General features: G+C 38.8%; 1 protein-coding gene and 1 long non-coding RNA gene across 5 annotated transcripts in view; one reads left to right on the top strand and one right to left on the bottom strand.

Annotated features, from left to right (window-relative positions):
* The window catches only part of LOC140226051 (uncharacterized), a 54279-nt gene extending 41040 nt beyond the window's left edge, over positions 1-13239 (bottom strand). For 2 of the 3 annotated variants that reach the window (XR_011900868.1, XR_011900870.1), the window contains exon 1: positions 8572-9785. This is a non-coding gene — a long non-coding RNA (uncharacterized lncRNA). Of the gene's footprint in view, positions 1-8571; positions 9786-10745 lie in introns of those variants that run through there. The other variant, XR_011900869.1, reaches the window with a different exon arrangement.
* Positions 1-16031, top strand: part of LOC109032782 (neuronal acetylcholine receptor subunit alpha-9) — a gene marked incomplete at its 3' end in the record, with an annotated part of 237131 nt that overhangs the window by 169467 nt on the left and 51633 nt on the right.

Here is a 16031-nt window from a genome sequence, read left to right as displayed (position 1 = left end):
ACTCAAAAATTTCAAAATCAAAACTTCAGTCACTTGTTTATGACTGGCGATCGTGGATACTGTTTATTTTCAAAAAGTGTGGGTAAGTAATTGGACTGCATTTTGCAATTTGGAACTATAGATTCTGGCTCTTCTGAAAAAACACTTATGTGCATAGGGAAAGTAATGGCACATACGTTGTTTTTAAACCGGGCTAGAATTTATAGTTCCAAATTGCAAAATGAGGTCCAATTGATCTTAGTTCCTTTGCATTTTTAGGCGGTTCTGTGATTAAGTCGCTGCGCTCGAGAAGGGCACGCACTTCTTTTAAACGATGATCCAGAATCTATGTCGCTCACATTTGTTTAGTAGAGTAGTTTCTAATGGTAAATTTCAAGGATTTTTTCACAGAAAATTGCAGAATCATGAAAAATAACTCAGTAGAAATTTCAACGAAATCCATGAATTTCCTTCACTGATGAAATATTAGTAGAGATTTTGAACCACCGCAGCCTAGAAGTGCTATTCTTGCACCCAGTGCCTCAATTTTTCTGCACATTGCAGTGTGGGTTCTATGAGATGAGTTTTTATCATGTCCTTACTTTCCTTTATAAAATTAAAAAAACACAGCACTTATGCTATGTTTTCAGCAAAATGCTAAGGGCATTTACTTAATATTACATTTATCACAAATAAATATCACAAACTGAAACAACACTATTTTGAAATTGAAGACACTAAGTTGACTACAATTTTCAATGAAGAACTGCTATTTCTGGCTCATTTTAGGAAGAACAAAATGTGCCATTAGTTCATGATCCGTTGTTATGTTGTGTATTAGTTTCCTGTGTAGATAGGTAATAAAACAAATGAACCCAAAATAGTAGTTCCTTAAGGCTAAATGTAGTCAAAGTTTAAAAATTATCATCGGAACATAATCATTCTTGTCTCTTGCCCGGTTCATCAAGAATTTGCTCATGTAAGCATACCATAAATTGAAAGTTGTGTGGTGTTTAGTCATGAAAACTAAAACACATCTTCACACAGAAACATTTGATTATAATTAAAGAACAGATCAGCCGAAAATATTCGCAATAATCAATTAATAATTAAAGATTTCGGAGTCGAACCGTACCAGCCTCGTATAAGCGCACTGTTCGTTTACCGCGAGCTGGGGACGGCTGGGGCTCACTCACCTCACCGGTGCCGCTTCGGTGTCCCGCACTCATCGGTCGGTGCGGCATGCGAATAAAAGAGAAGTGGCCACCGCTCCATTTCACAGCGCACGGTCTACTCTACTCAATGTCTTTGATGTCTCCGTTCGTTTGTTTTGACATTAGGAGCGAGTTTGACACCGATGACAGACTTTGGTTTTTGATGAAAATTTGATCAGTCCGCTCTGGGTCCGCTTGGTTTATGTCCGGACTATGTCTCCGTTCGTTTGTTTACATTAGGAGCGAGTTTGACACCGATGACAGACTTTGGTTTTTGATGAAAATTTGGTCTGGAATATCTGGGCCAAACGCAAAAATCGGAAATTGGATCGGGTTTGAGCAAAATAGCATTGCAATTTCAATTTCTCCTGGCTCTTGTCTCTTTTTCTATGTCATATTATAAAAAACCCAAAAACTTGGGTAAAGAGACTCCGGGCAAGTCACCATCCTCTTGCCAAAAACCTCCAAAAGCTCTTCTTTGTTCCCCTCTTCAGTGGAAAAAGAAAATATCACACTACGACAGTTTCCATTTCTGTCATAGAGTACCCCAAGCGGACCAAAGAACGGAACTCTTAGTCGTTTACACATCTACCTATTTAACAAAATCTCCAGGAGGTCACAGACAGACAGGCTGGCAGCCCCTCATTGGACCAAAACGCACACCGTACCATTTTTTCCTTGTAGGTATGTGCCTCCAAAGTACATGAAATGACTCCTTGAGGGGCAGGCAAGTTTGATTGAAATTCACGTTGTCCTCTGAAAATGAGCTAAAATTTTTACCTTGAAGAAGAAGAAAATCGAGTTATCATTTTCTTCCATACACGGTAGGTATGCCTATGAGGTATGAGAGGCACCAGGAACGCCTTCCAAAATTATTGATGCAACCCGCACGACTCCGAAGTCAGCGGAAACTTTCTTGAAGCGTCTCCTAAGATTTTCCCTACGCAATAATCCCCTTCAAAAATGAATGATGCAACAAGCGCGTCCTGTTTGACCACGAAAGCTCCTCAGATGAGAAGTCTTTTGGTCTGGTCAGAAAAATATTCGAACTTTATTTTTCATCTTCTCTTCTCATTTCCCGCATTAACGGAGGCGAAATTTTTTGGAAAGCATGACGCGCCCGGCCCAATGCGTAAAAAAAAGTGCGAATAGAATATGGCCTTCCATTATGAATGATCGTTCAGGAATACTTGTACAACAAAGACGGCACTGTTTATTTGGAAGTGTACAAAGCCTCCTCGTAGTCATAATTGACTTTTTCCATTCTGATCCCGTACTATCAGTTCGGAAATTGGCCTCATTCTCAGTGAGCCCGAACATCTGTTTCCTAAATATTTTTAGCAGTCTATCTACAGGTTGATCCTCAGTGAGAGCATTGGGCCGGGCGCGTCATGCTTTCCAAAAAATTTCGCCTCCGTTAATGCGGGAAATGAGAAGAGAAGATGAAAAATAAAGTTCGAATATTTTTCTGACCAGACCAAAAGACTTCTCATCTGAGGAGCTTTCGTGGTCAAACAGGACGCGCTTGTTGCATCATTCATTTTTGAAGGGGATTATTGCGTAGGGAAAATCTTAGGAGACGCTTCAAGAAAGTTTCCGCTGACTTCGGAGTCGTGCGGGTTGCATCAATAATTTTGGAAGGCGTTCCTGGTGCCTCTCATACCTCATAGGCATACCTACCGTGTATGGAAGAAAATGATAACTCGATTTTCTTCTTCTTCAAGGTAAAAATTTTAGCTCATTTTCAGAGGACAACGTGAATTTCAATCAAACTTGCCTGCCCCTCAAGGAGTCATTTCATGTACTTTGGAGGCACATACCTACAAGGAAAAAATGGTACGGTGTGCGTTTTGGTCCAATGAGGGGCTGCCAGCCTGTCTGTGACCTCCTGGAGATTTTGTTAAATAGGTAAATGTGTAAACGACTAAGAGTTCCGTTCTTTGGTCCGCTTGGGGTACTCTATGACAGAAATGGAAACTGTCGTAGTGTGATATTTTCTTTTTCCACTGAAGAGGGGAACAAAGAAGAGCTTTTGGAGGTTTTTGGCAAGAGGATGGTGCCTTGCCCGGAGTCTCTTTACCCAAGTTTTGGGGTTTTTTGGAGTTTATATCATCTCATTTTTGCAAGAAAACTGTTATTTTACCAAATGAAGTCCCCCACTTGTGAAGGAATTGGATTACATTTTACAATAAGGAACCATTACCTCTGGCTCTCCCATAAAAGCACGTAAGTATCTGCATAGGGAAACCAATAGCATGTATTCTGTTTCTAAAATGGACCAGAAATAGTGGCTCCTAATTGCAAAATGTAATCCATTTAATGCTTATAGCTATGAAGTGGATATCTCCTTGCTGTGTAGCAAAGTTTCTCGGATCCGTCTTATTTTTTTACACCCTTGACTGTCATTTTTAATTAATCAGTTCAAAGCTATTTCGACGATTAATCATTAATTGTTAGATCGAAGAAGAAATTTTCTTCGGAAAGCTATGGCTGAATTGACTTTACAACTGAACTTGTGAGAGCATCAACTGAGGCAAATTTTCCAGAAAGTTATACATGGTAAGTGATAATTATTTCAACGCTCTCTTAGTTTTAAAAAGAGATGAGTTTTAAAAATCAAAATCTACTCAACTGTAGATATCCCTGAAAAGAAATACAATTGTGGAATCCCAAGAAAAGAAATACGAAGAAATTCAATGATAAATTGCAACTACGGTAGGTACTTATTTCAAATTAATTGCTCTAAAAATTGTTCCTTCAATGAGTAAATAGGCAACATTCTCAACACTACAATGCAATAGAAATAATTTTACCATGGAATTGAAATTCAAAGAAATGTGTGCAGCTGCTTGAGTAATAGAAGTTTGGAAATCAGGGCATTCAACAGCTTCCCAGACCTCATTAGTGTTACAATCTAAAAATTGTAAGGATTAAAAGTGTCAAGCTCTCAAAATTTTTGTTCTCTGATTATCAAGAAGCCCTGCTAGAAATGTTCAGTGTCATTATTATTTTTGTTTGTGAAAGGAACTTATTTTAAGATTTTTTGGCATTCTTGGTGTCCTCTGAGACTCTGAAAATTTTTGTACTTTATTTTTCATCAAATAATGAACATTTTCATTGTAATTTTTGTCTATTTAGGAGAGTACATTATTCGATGATTATCTTCAGTATGTATTAGATCTTTCCCCCAGCGACAAGGTTACCTAACTGAAATTTTATGAGATCTATATAGTTCTCATAGGTACTGACCTGCATCATGGTCAGTATCATCTTTGAGAAGTAAATGAAAACAAATTATTTTCTCTTGGTTCCTCCATTCAGGGCTCTGATGAATAAACCCTGTTTGACAACAATGTTAGCAGGTAAAATTGCTCCCTCCAAAATCCTTTAAGCGGTATCAATTTAGTGGTAAAGTTATCAACGACCCTCATTGAATCTCATCTGGTTCACTGAATTTCTGAGGGATAGGCAGGGTGACAGGTTCTGTAAAAGTTAGGAAATTAAGCCCTCCTCACTGTGAAAATATGTCAGGTAGTTTTGCTGCGGAGCATTGAAATTCCTTCTCCCAGTAAAAAAATTGGACTTTTCAGTTTAAAGAGACTAAACACTTAAAATTAAGTCAAGTAAAAACTTGAAATTTTTGTGAAAAGAATTTTTATCTGAGACACCTAATGTCAAAAGAGGACATTCCAAAATCAGGGAAAAGTTAGTGACCACTACGCTTAAAATCCCAGAAAAGAATATTCTGCGCATCGAAGTCATTAATTACACAATTTTCAGAAATTATGTTGAATTATTTATCAGCAGAGAAATGAAAAGACTCTGAAAGTCTTTGAGGATGAACTTTGTGGATTGCGGTAAGTAGTTTCCTAGTTTGGCCATGGTATTGATATATTCGTTTCGTCATTAATTATTATCAATAAAAATATCCCCATCTACCGTAAATGTTGGAAAACCAGTGTGCATGTAATCTGGTAATCCTTAATTAATCAACTGTAGATTTCTTACCTGCTAAACTGCCTGATGAGTTGAAAAAAATGTTCACTTTGAGACAGATTCTTATGTCCTGGTTCATGCTTTCGTAAGTTGAGTTGCAATGTCAATTCCGTCGTAGCTTTCAGCAGAAAATTTCTTCCTTGATATAACGTTTGATAATTCATCGTTGAGATAGCTTTGAACTGATTGATGATGAATGGAACTAAAGGTGCCATTAATCGATGAAGCAGAGATCAAAGTAAGATGTGAAGCTTTATGAGCAGGGATCGTAACGGACAAAAGTGAACGTCTCTTCTACGTGTCTAAACTGAGACTTATCTGAGAAATTTAGCGACACCACACAGAGGTTTTCACTTCGTAATAAAGCTTAAAATTATTTATCACTGGAGGAGTTTCTTTGGTAAATTAGCATGCTTAAAGGTACATCCTGACGTGAGAGAAAAACAATGGTATTGGTACCTGAGCGTAAGTATGTATGTCCTTGAGTGTTCACGTAGAAAGACTCTTAATAAACATTAAACAAGGAAACAAAACTGGACGAAGGTACTGTAATACCTAAAAACTACAAAAACCCTCAAAAACATTTTCGGGCAAAAAATCCGGTCGAGGAAATTGACGTGTTACATCTTATTAACCAGAAACATTCCCTTTCACCCCTCCAAGAAGGTTGATAAAACTAAGTAAGTAACTATGAGATGACAAAAACTTCTCTTAAATTCTCAGGGTCCACCAAGGCCACATATGTCCAAAAACTTACTCTATATGGTTTAAAAAAAAGAAACAAAAAATAATCCCTCAACAATAAGAAAATTTAAAAAAAAACCGATTTTGTGGTTCACAGATATGTACATAAATCCTTCGAATGAACTTGAAATCAAAAAATCGGTCGAGAAAATTTAAATGAATTTTCTCCTTCAATTATGAGTTCCGCAACAAGCACGACTCGCTTGAAGCTTTCCATACACGAGCCGCAAGAAACTAATTTCTTCTTTCTTACCTACTGAATGTGAGGAGAGCGGGAACATTTACTTTTTCCTTCATTTATACAGGATGCAACAAGCATGACTCTTGCGTTTGCAGAAACCCTTTCATTAAGGAGATCGCGAGAGCCTTTACCGCGTTCATTTCCAAAAGGGATTACTCCAGAATTTCACATTTTAATAATTTAAACGATTCATCTGTTCTTCTCTTCTCTCCTTCTGTCCATTGACAGAAATACAAAATTTTTCCGACTCACTGACGCGACCGGCTCGATGCGTAAACAAGTGTGGATTACCTCTAAAGTAGGTATATAAAAAAAAAAAAAAAAAAAAAAAAAAAAAAAAAAAAAAATCAGAATAACACTTAAATCACAGCATGGGTGTGAGTTTTCTTATATCGAAACTTAATTCAATTTTTTTAAATAACTCCTCTTGTCAAATGGGACCCATTTCGTGAAAATGAAAAAAAGTAAAAGTAAACGAAAACTTTTAGCCTTCTCACCATCCAAATCATATGGTAAGCTTACAGTAAAAGCAACCATGATTTAGATTCAGCGAAGTTAATCGAAAGAGTCTGAAATGTACCTATGTGGTAAAATGGGTCCACTGGTAAAACTGAAGCTGGCGTCAGGGATAAAAAGGCACCGTTTCACTGAGAGCATCGAGCCGGTCGCGTCAGTGAGTCGGAAAAATTTTGTATTTCTGTCAATGGACAGAAGGAGAGAAGAGAAGAACAGATGAATCGTTTAAATTATTAAAATGTGAAATTCTGGAGTAATCCCTTTTGGAAATGAACGCGGTAAAGGCTCTCGCGATCTCCTTAATGAAAGGGTTTCTGCAAACGCAAGAGTCATGCTTGTTGCATCCTGTATAAATGAAGGAAAAAGTAAATGTTCCCGCTCTCCTCACATTCAGTAGGTAAGAAAGAAGAAATTAGTTTCTTGCGGCTCGTGTATGGAAAGCTTCAAGCGAGTCGTGCTTGTTGCGGAACTCATAATTGAAGGAGAAAATTCATTTAAATTTTCTCGACCGATTTTTTGATTTCAAGTTCATTCGAAGGATTTATGTACATATCTGTGAACCACAAAATCGGTTTTTTTTTTAAATTTTCTTATTGTTGAGGGATTATTTTTTGTTTCTTTTTTTTAAACCATATAGAGTAAGTTTTTGGACATATGTGGCCTTGGTGGACCCTGAGAATTTAAGAGAAGTTTTTGTCATCTCATAGTTACTTACTTAGTTTTATCAACCTTCTTGGAGGGGTGAAAGGGAATGTTTTTGGTTAATAAGATGTAACACGTCAATTTCCTCGACCGGATTTTTTGCCCGAAAATGTTTTTGAGGGTTTTTGTAGTTTATATCAGCTCGTTTTTGAATGGAGAAAGTAGAGTCCCTTTATACCCAGAGTAACGACAACTCGATTATCAGCTGACTGGCAGCCGACCTTGGCTGGCCATGGAGGCCGAAACTAGTGCACTCAAACGAACGATATTGAGGGATAAGGATCAGGAATCCTGCGATGTCTGTCACACAAAAACAACAACATCAACAAATTGATCAATTAAAAAGAAAATGAGATTGGTTTGTGAATAATTTCTTATTCTATTTTCATTTTGGACCGATGGAAATAACAATTTACTCTCGATAAACCACAATTAGGTAAGATTTTCATTATTCTTGTACACATTCGAGGTACCGCCATCTTGGTGCACTAGTTTCGGCCTCCATGAGCGAGAACCAATCAGAATTGGATTTTTTTTTAGGCCACTTTCAGCCCAACCCTGGCCCAACCAAAAGTGAGTTGTCGTAACTCTGGGTATAAAGGGACTCTAGGAGAAAGGTGTGGCCATAAAATATTAAGTAGGTACTATTGGCTATTTGAAAATCCTGAATGAATGGAAAGTAAACAACATCTGCTAAAGCACTAACACATTCAGCGGAAATTTTAATAGCACCCACTGACTTGTGATCAGTCTGGAAATAGGTAGTTGAAAGTAGTAGGGCTACCTAAGGTAGTCAAATGTATCTGTACCTATTGGAAAGGCTCACAGGAAAAGGGTGACAGGGGAGGGGGAGGGGTTAAATAGCTATAGAGTTGTCATTTACCTGCGTGAGAAAATTAATGGAAAAAGAGTATAACTTAATGTCATAGGCATTACACTGTAAGCTTATTCCAAGTTATAAAATAATTTTGCTCATTTGTTTCAACTACGCACATCATCCTGACAGACATCGACCGAAACGGCAATCTCTTGATAAGAGCATTTAGTTAATATATGGAAGGTGATATGCGAGCTTTCCATTTCTTCTTATAAATGATACCAATAATTGATCTAATCACATTCAGCCTTGGACGATTAGCGGTGCAGAAACTAGGTAGGTCAATACTGAACTCCGCACACCTGATATTTTACGTGTACTGTTTCACTGGAGTAATTACATGCTGGGAGCTGAGCTTAGAAAGCACTCGCTAGGTCAAAATGGAATAATACTTCAGTAACACATCTAGCAATAAGTATAAATAGCAATAAGTGGGTGCAAACATAACCTTATGACTCAATGTAAACAAACACTCAGTACGTGGAATGACACAGAGCGTGCACAGAGGCTCCCTCTAGCAAACTGGTCCTCATTTAAAACAGAGAACTGAGATTAAATATCCCACGGTGCGTTTTAAACAATTTTAATGCGGTCAACATACCACCCGCGATTTTTTTGCGGAAATGTCAACTAGAAGGCCTACTGATTGAGGAACAACAAACCGCGAAATCTGTGATGGGGCCGTTTTTGAGAAAATGCGATTTTTCGCTTTTTTGGCGGGAATTTCGGGTCAAGGCGCTGAAAAAGTCAAGTTAGGCTGTTTTTGTAGTTCGTAAATGCATATCCTATACATTTTGAGTCAATCAAGTGCCAGTAGATAGCTATTCGTGCATATTGCCCAAAATTCATATCCTTAAATCCACGACTTTTGGGTTTTTGGGGGGTTAGTCAAGGAGAAATCCGAAAAAAAGAGGGTTAACCCGGAACAAATTGCTTAACAAACTTTTCCTACGTAAACTTCTTCAGTAGGTCCTATTGAACAACATACCAAAAGTTTACCACGGTTCGCTCCCGGAACACCCCCCCAAATTGCCTAAATTTCAAAATGGCGGCCATAATAAGGCCTCTGGGAGTTCGATTTTTTTAAAAATACGCATACAGTGTCATGTGAGGTGTCAATTCCTATTAATTTTGGTCGTAGATTTCAAATATGAAGGTGAATTTTTGAAATGTTTACGTGACATCCCTAGTATACTAGGGACTTCACCCTCCTGCCTTTCAAAGCTGGCCGCCATCTTTGCATTTGGAGCAATCCCTTTGACTTGAGGGCTTTTATGACTTCATAAATGAAATCTACGACCAAAATTACATAAGAAATGATACCTCACTTGCCTTATCACGCGAACTTTTTAAAAATCCACCCTCTTGACTTTCAAAATTGGCTGCCATCTTTGATTTGGGGTACCCCCTTTTGATCAAGGGACTTTTTTTACTTCATATTTGAAATCTACGACCAAAATTACGTAGGAATTGACACCTCACATGACACTGTATGCGTATTTTTAAAAAAATCGAACTCCCAAAGGCCTTATTATGGCCGCCAATTTGAAATTTAGGCATTTGGGGGGGGGGGGGGGGGTGTTCCGGGAGCGAACCGTGGTAAACTTTTGGTATGTTGTTCAATAGGACCTACTGAAGAAGTTTACGTTGGAAAAGTTTGTTAAGCAATTCGTTCCGGGTTAACCCTCTTTTTTTCGGATTTCTCCTTGACTAACCCCCCAAAAACCCAAAAGTCGTGGATTTAAGGATATGAATTTTGGGCAATATGCACGAATAGCTATCTACTGGCACTTGATTGACTCAAAATGTATAGGATATGCATTTACGAACTACAAAAACAGCCTAACTTGACTTTTTCAGCGCCTTGACCCGAAATTCCCGCCAAAAAAGCGAAAAATCGCATTTTCTCAAAAACGGCCCCATCACAGATTTCGCGGTTTGTTGTTCCTCAATCAGTAGGCCTTCTAGTTGACATTTCCGCAAAAAAATCGCGGGTGGTATGTTGACCGCATTAAACTTGTTTAAAACGCACCGTGATCCATTAAAAGGGTGGAGATTATCCCCTTACATAAGCAGCAAGAAAGAGGGGCGGCGATTTAAACAAAGCTTTCCATTCTGATTTAGGTGGGTATATCCTCTCACTTACTGGGGCTGATGCAATCAGGCAAGGCTCATAGACAAAGTAAGGATCATGAAGACATACTTCTGGCTGGATAAAAAGATAATTGCTAATATAATTGTATTCAGCCTTGATTGACACAATCGCACTTATTCCAATGGAACTGGGTAGGAACTGGCACCTACGTATATTACTACTGTAGTCCTCTTGACAGATAAGCAATTTATTCTGTTACGCTTTTGTATGGAGGAAGAATGGGCGCACCCATTTCACACGGTAATCGATGCAAGAAAATGAAGCCTTCATTGTGTTTTCATCATCAACTTATGAAATTATGAGAATAATACGAGTACATACCTTTCATTAAAGACCTTGTTACTATTGTTGGGCAAAATGATGTTTCTAACAACTCCTGACGCAAAATCAAAGAGACTCTGAAGAAACCAATTTGAGCAAATGCTCACAGTCAAAGATCTTTGATTGTGTGACATTAAGTTGATCTATGATTGAACTGTTCCGAAAAGGGATGGAATTGTGATTCACATACTAAGGTACGCAAGCCCTGCGTGACAAGAACGGTAGAGGAGATAGGAGGATTCCAAGATAAATAAGGAAACATGTTCTTAATGTCAATAACATACACTTCAGAAAAGCATAATCAAACCAGAGCACATAGGTTGATAGTAAGATATAGAGCAAATAAATTTTGGTCGAAGTTCAGTGACAGTCGCATGTGAAGGCCGAGGCTCATACTCTAGTAGTTTATAGACTTTAGTCATGAGCATGCATTCTGTGATGTAAATGCTGCTTCCTTTCGAGAGTTTGGCACAATTTCGGTGTAATTTCGTTAACGTAATTTACCTGAATTACATCTATCGCTTCGGTCAGGTACAGGATCTGACATAAACATGACGACATAACCTCACTTATGATTTGTCACATCCGTTCAATAAAATAAAGATATCACTTGATCATTTTAAGAGAAACCATCGGGATCTAGTAGAACACGTGCGACGAATAATAGAATTTGTAAATATAGTAGTTAGCATCTACAAAGAATTAGACTCTTATCTAAATTAGGTAAATCTATTCACAAATCACAACTAGTTAGAGGCTGGTAACGACCGACCAAGGGAATTTTGTTCCCGAAACTCGGACGGACCTGAACCTGAACAGAATGAACCAATGGCATTGAACCACTACCGGTTTTTCTCTAAATAATTCAAAAGATTACAGCTAAAATTGTGAAAGATATTAGCCGATGCTGAATTATCCGTGCGATGAAGCCCTATTAAATGTGGTAGAAATGAAATCCTCATATCCTCAACCTTGATCCTTTGTAGGTTTCACTGGAATCGGCCGACGTGTAAGCGAGAAATCTGCTGTGAAAGGTGGTCTTGACGGGGAGGTCGGCAGTCAGTTTAGTCGTTTTTACGTAATTTCTCTTCTAAAACATTTGGAATGTTAAAATAAAGTCAATAGCGGCACACACGGTAACATGGCGATCCTTTAGGTACCCACTTTTATGGGTCTAAGGTTTACCGTTATCGCGGAGTTTGAGTGACTTTCTCAGGACCTTGGATTCTTGAAATTCAAATTTCCCAGCAAAGTGAAAAGTAAAATTTTCGTTGTTTTGGGTCATTAAGTGCTTATAACTTTTTGAAAACTCAATGGATCTTAATGAAACCCTTAAACGCCATCCAGCTAACTTAGCTGCGTCCATAGACACCAAGATCGTTGGAATCTGTGCCGCCGTTTGCTCTGAATTCCATTTTAAATCGAATCAATTTTCAGATTAAGGGAGTTGCCTGTGACTAAGAGTGTCGGCCACCCGTTTGTTATCGGGACTTTAGTAGGACGTCATTTTCCTCGACCGGGGGTGGCTACCGCCACTCTTGATTTACTTTAAAACTGCTAAAAGAAGAACCAAAAGACAAACCTCACTTATCTTAAATGTATAAACACTCGGTATCGCTCAGAAAAACCTTGAGCGAAATGGACTCATATCCGTAGAATTTGAGGAGTAAAAAGGCTGTAATGCCAGAAAAATGTGAGCTTCACACTCTTGAATGGATTCAAGATCACATAATTTTAGTGAAGCGACTTTAAATCGTTTGAACCAAAAATGAAGAGAGAACAATGAGAGAATAGCATGGTGAGGTTTTGAGTTCTAAGATTGGATATTCAGAATTCACTTCACAATGAGGCGATAGACTTCTGCTCCAGGTTGTAAAACACGATGATAATGACTGTCACAAACATCGTTGAAGTCGTAAATGGATTGAAATCATTGAAACCAAATGATTTCATATTGTCTCGATCGTCCTTGATGTCCATGAAATAGGAACTAACCTAACATTCGTGATTTGTTTTGTTTTGTTGTTCCGCTCGTGAGTTAAGGTGGATCCTCAGTTTTTTTGTTTATAGATTTCTCCGCCCAGGGGACGCCACCGTCGATGTCCGTTTTTCGTCAAATTTCTGCAGTCAAAGCTGAATTTTGAAGAATCTGAGCTTTTATTTCAAAATCGGAAAATGTCACTCTGTAGATTAGAGTATTGCGAATATTTTGAGCCTTTGATCATCAAAATGCAAGGTGTTGTGGTTGAGAAAGTACTGTTTCCCCACAAGAAATCTCGGCCCTCGGCCGACGATCCTCTCAGTTGACGGTAAATTTAAAGAATTAGAACACTTAATTTCAAAATCCAAGGATGTCAGTCTGAAGATCAGACTCTCCTCTTTCATTCAAGCCCAAAAACATGCAATTCTATCGCGAATCGACGGAGAAAGTACTGTATCCGACCGGCCGGACAACAAGCTTTTTCATTCGGTCGGTCATTTAAAATTAATTGCCCGCCGCAGGGTTTTTGCGTTTGGCCCAGATATTCCAGACCAAATTTTCATCAAAGACCAAAGTCTGTCATCGGTGTCAAACTCGCTCCTAATGTAAACAAACAAACGGCGACATAGTCCGGACTAGAGTACCTGTATAGCGAGAGTATGGACAGATCGCTTCATGGAGGGCTTAGGGCCCAAAAGTGCAGCCACCCTTCTAACCAACTTCTGACGCACTAAATTTCACTGCCAGTCGGTAGATTCTAATTCTTACGAAAATGGCTAGGAAAGTACATAAATGAGCGTTCTTCCACAAAAATGAGTAATTTTATGCAAAAACTAAGTCAAATACGTGCTTTATAAACGATGGTTCGTAAGAATTGTATTAATAAATCGTTCTGGACAATTGAAATTCATAGGTTGGCTGCATTTCTGGGCCCTAACTTTATTCGCGGAGGCATCGGTGAAGGCCTGATGGATTTTCGGAGTTTCACATCTGTCTATACTCTCGCTATACAGGTACTCTAGTCCGGACATAAACAAAGCGGACCTCGTCGAGATGTTCCAGACTCAATTTCTCAGCGTTAGCGTTTCTTCACCTCGACAAAAGAACTTTCGTCCGCGTCCATCATTTATCCCTTTCGTAAAATCAGATATCAGTTACCCCGTTGATCTGTTCATGGTGATTGCAAGTGAAATTGCGGCGAGATACTCCGGACTCCTAATGTAAACAAAGCGGCCTGTGCCTGGTCGAGATGTTCCGGACTCATTTCTTCATCTCGACCAAAGAAGTTTCTTGTGCATTCAAAGTAGCATTTTCCAGCTCCATTGTTAGAGAAGAAACAAGTCATTTTGTTGTAAGTTAGGATAATATTTGTGTTGATTAAGTGGCTTGAGCATCGGACTACCTTGCTGCGCCTTGCATGGCTGCCTCTATCTCAAGATGATTGGACAAAAAGCTTACTGGTTGATGTGCGAATCTGAATCCTGAATCCCTAGTAACGGTAGTTGTGAAAACCAGACGGATGTACAATGCTAGGTAGATTGCTCCCCACTTACTTTCTCATGGATGTTCGCTGGTCTCTCCAAGGTTCTGGTTTTGCGTTGCGTTGAAGCCAATGCTTTAAGTTTAGCTATATCAACCAGGCTTTGGAGATACCAATCAACAATCCTAGCAGTCACAAAATTCTCCAGCAAACCCGCATAGTAGTCTATTAACAGCTGAAGAAGCAATGGAAACCGTATTTACCCATGACAACAAAATTTTTTCCGTCAGAACTCTGATACTGATAGTAAGTATGAGGGGGAACTATCTCCTTTAAGGCATGTTTCTGCATGAATTTTCTTGTTTTTTGGCATCAAACTAAGTAGAACTCAAGGAAAATGAGGCAAGACTTTACAAGTAACCATGTAAGGTTCATCTGCTGAAAAAATAGAATAAAGTCTAAAATTCCTAAAGAACATCACCAAGATGGTTCTGCCACCAGCAGCTCATTTTTGAAGGCACGAATCAAATGGACCGCGTCATAGAATGAAGAGCCTAACGTATTCTATTTATTCTATGACCGCATACAGAAAGGAACCAAGCCACATCAGCTATTGCCAATTTTAACTAGGCAATTTTATTTTTTACAAGAAAATGTTTGTGCGGATCCCTTAGAAAATGTCCAGGAATTTGTTTCGTACTATGGAGAAAATTCACTGAAATTTGCACGAAAATCCGCACAACTGTTTTCATGTAAAAAATGAAATTAGCCAATTACATTTGGCAACAGCTGATGTGCCTTGGTTCCTTTCTGTTTAACGCGGTCCAAATACTGTGGTTATCTATTTTTCTCACGGTGCCCACTTTTTAGGTAAGAAACCTTGTCCTGTAATAATAATGGCATGGAATGGTGGGCTCTAATTGGTAACTTGACCATCCCCAATAAGTTATCGAAAGAATTTACTTCTTAAAAGATCCTTTGCAAATAAAGCCAAGTAAATATGCAGATAAAAGTCCCGTGTGATAGGTATGTGAAGTGTATTCAAAGGGAAGGGATGAAATGTTCAAAAGGTAACGTCCAAATTTGCAAAGTTGCAGAGGCTCTAGGCACAAATTGGACAAGGTGCCGCTAAGTAATGACTATATGCATTTTTTATTGTTATTAATTACGGAAAAGAGGAAAAGAGAATCAGGCCGAAGAATGCCAAAATTCGAAAAGTGTAGGGTTGTAGGAGCAGGAGCCGAACCTTCTTCGAGATTACGGACGGCAACCTGATTGGCTACGAAGATTGCCGAGCACGGCCGAAGGCCTACTCGCCGCTTGGTAGGTGTTGACGGCGGTTTGACAAACAGCAGTTTTTGGTGAAATGTGGTCCGGAATATCTGGGCCAATCTGTTCACTCCCGCCGCAGCAACAAACAACAGGTTTGTTGACATTTTAGGTTATATGTCCGTTCTTCATCATAGGCAAAAACTCACAAGCTCGCGCGGTGAATTTCAAGTTTATTGCAATCATTTTGATCGTGTCGTATGATCTAAAAGAAGGAATAAGTGTGCTAGTATTCTGTGTTTAGTGTGATAATTTTTATTTCGCCTTCAATTTATCTTCTGGCGAATCGTTCAGTGCCGTACCAAAATTGGTTCTTGCTGGGTTGCGGAGCTCTCTTTCATCAAGGTCCCACATTTTACCTTAACACTGGTTACTGGTGTCTATACCTTGCCGGACACACCAATCATATTTGCCGTATCTCACTCCAGGTAATTCATTTACAGTACCTACTTGACACAGAAAGATAATTCGCATCGTACAAATCCACTCAAACACA

This window comes from Bemisia tabaci, chromosome 1 (genome assembly GCF_918797505.1).
Source record: "Bemisia tabaci chromosome 1, PGI_BMITA_v3".
Lineage (NCBI taxonomy): Eukaryota > Metazoa > Arthropoda > Insecta > Hemiptera > Aleyrodidae > Bemisia > Bemisia tabaci.
This window is presented reverse-complemented; position numbering and strand designations above follow the sequence as displayed.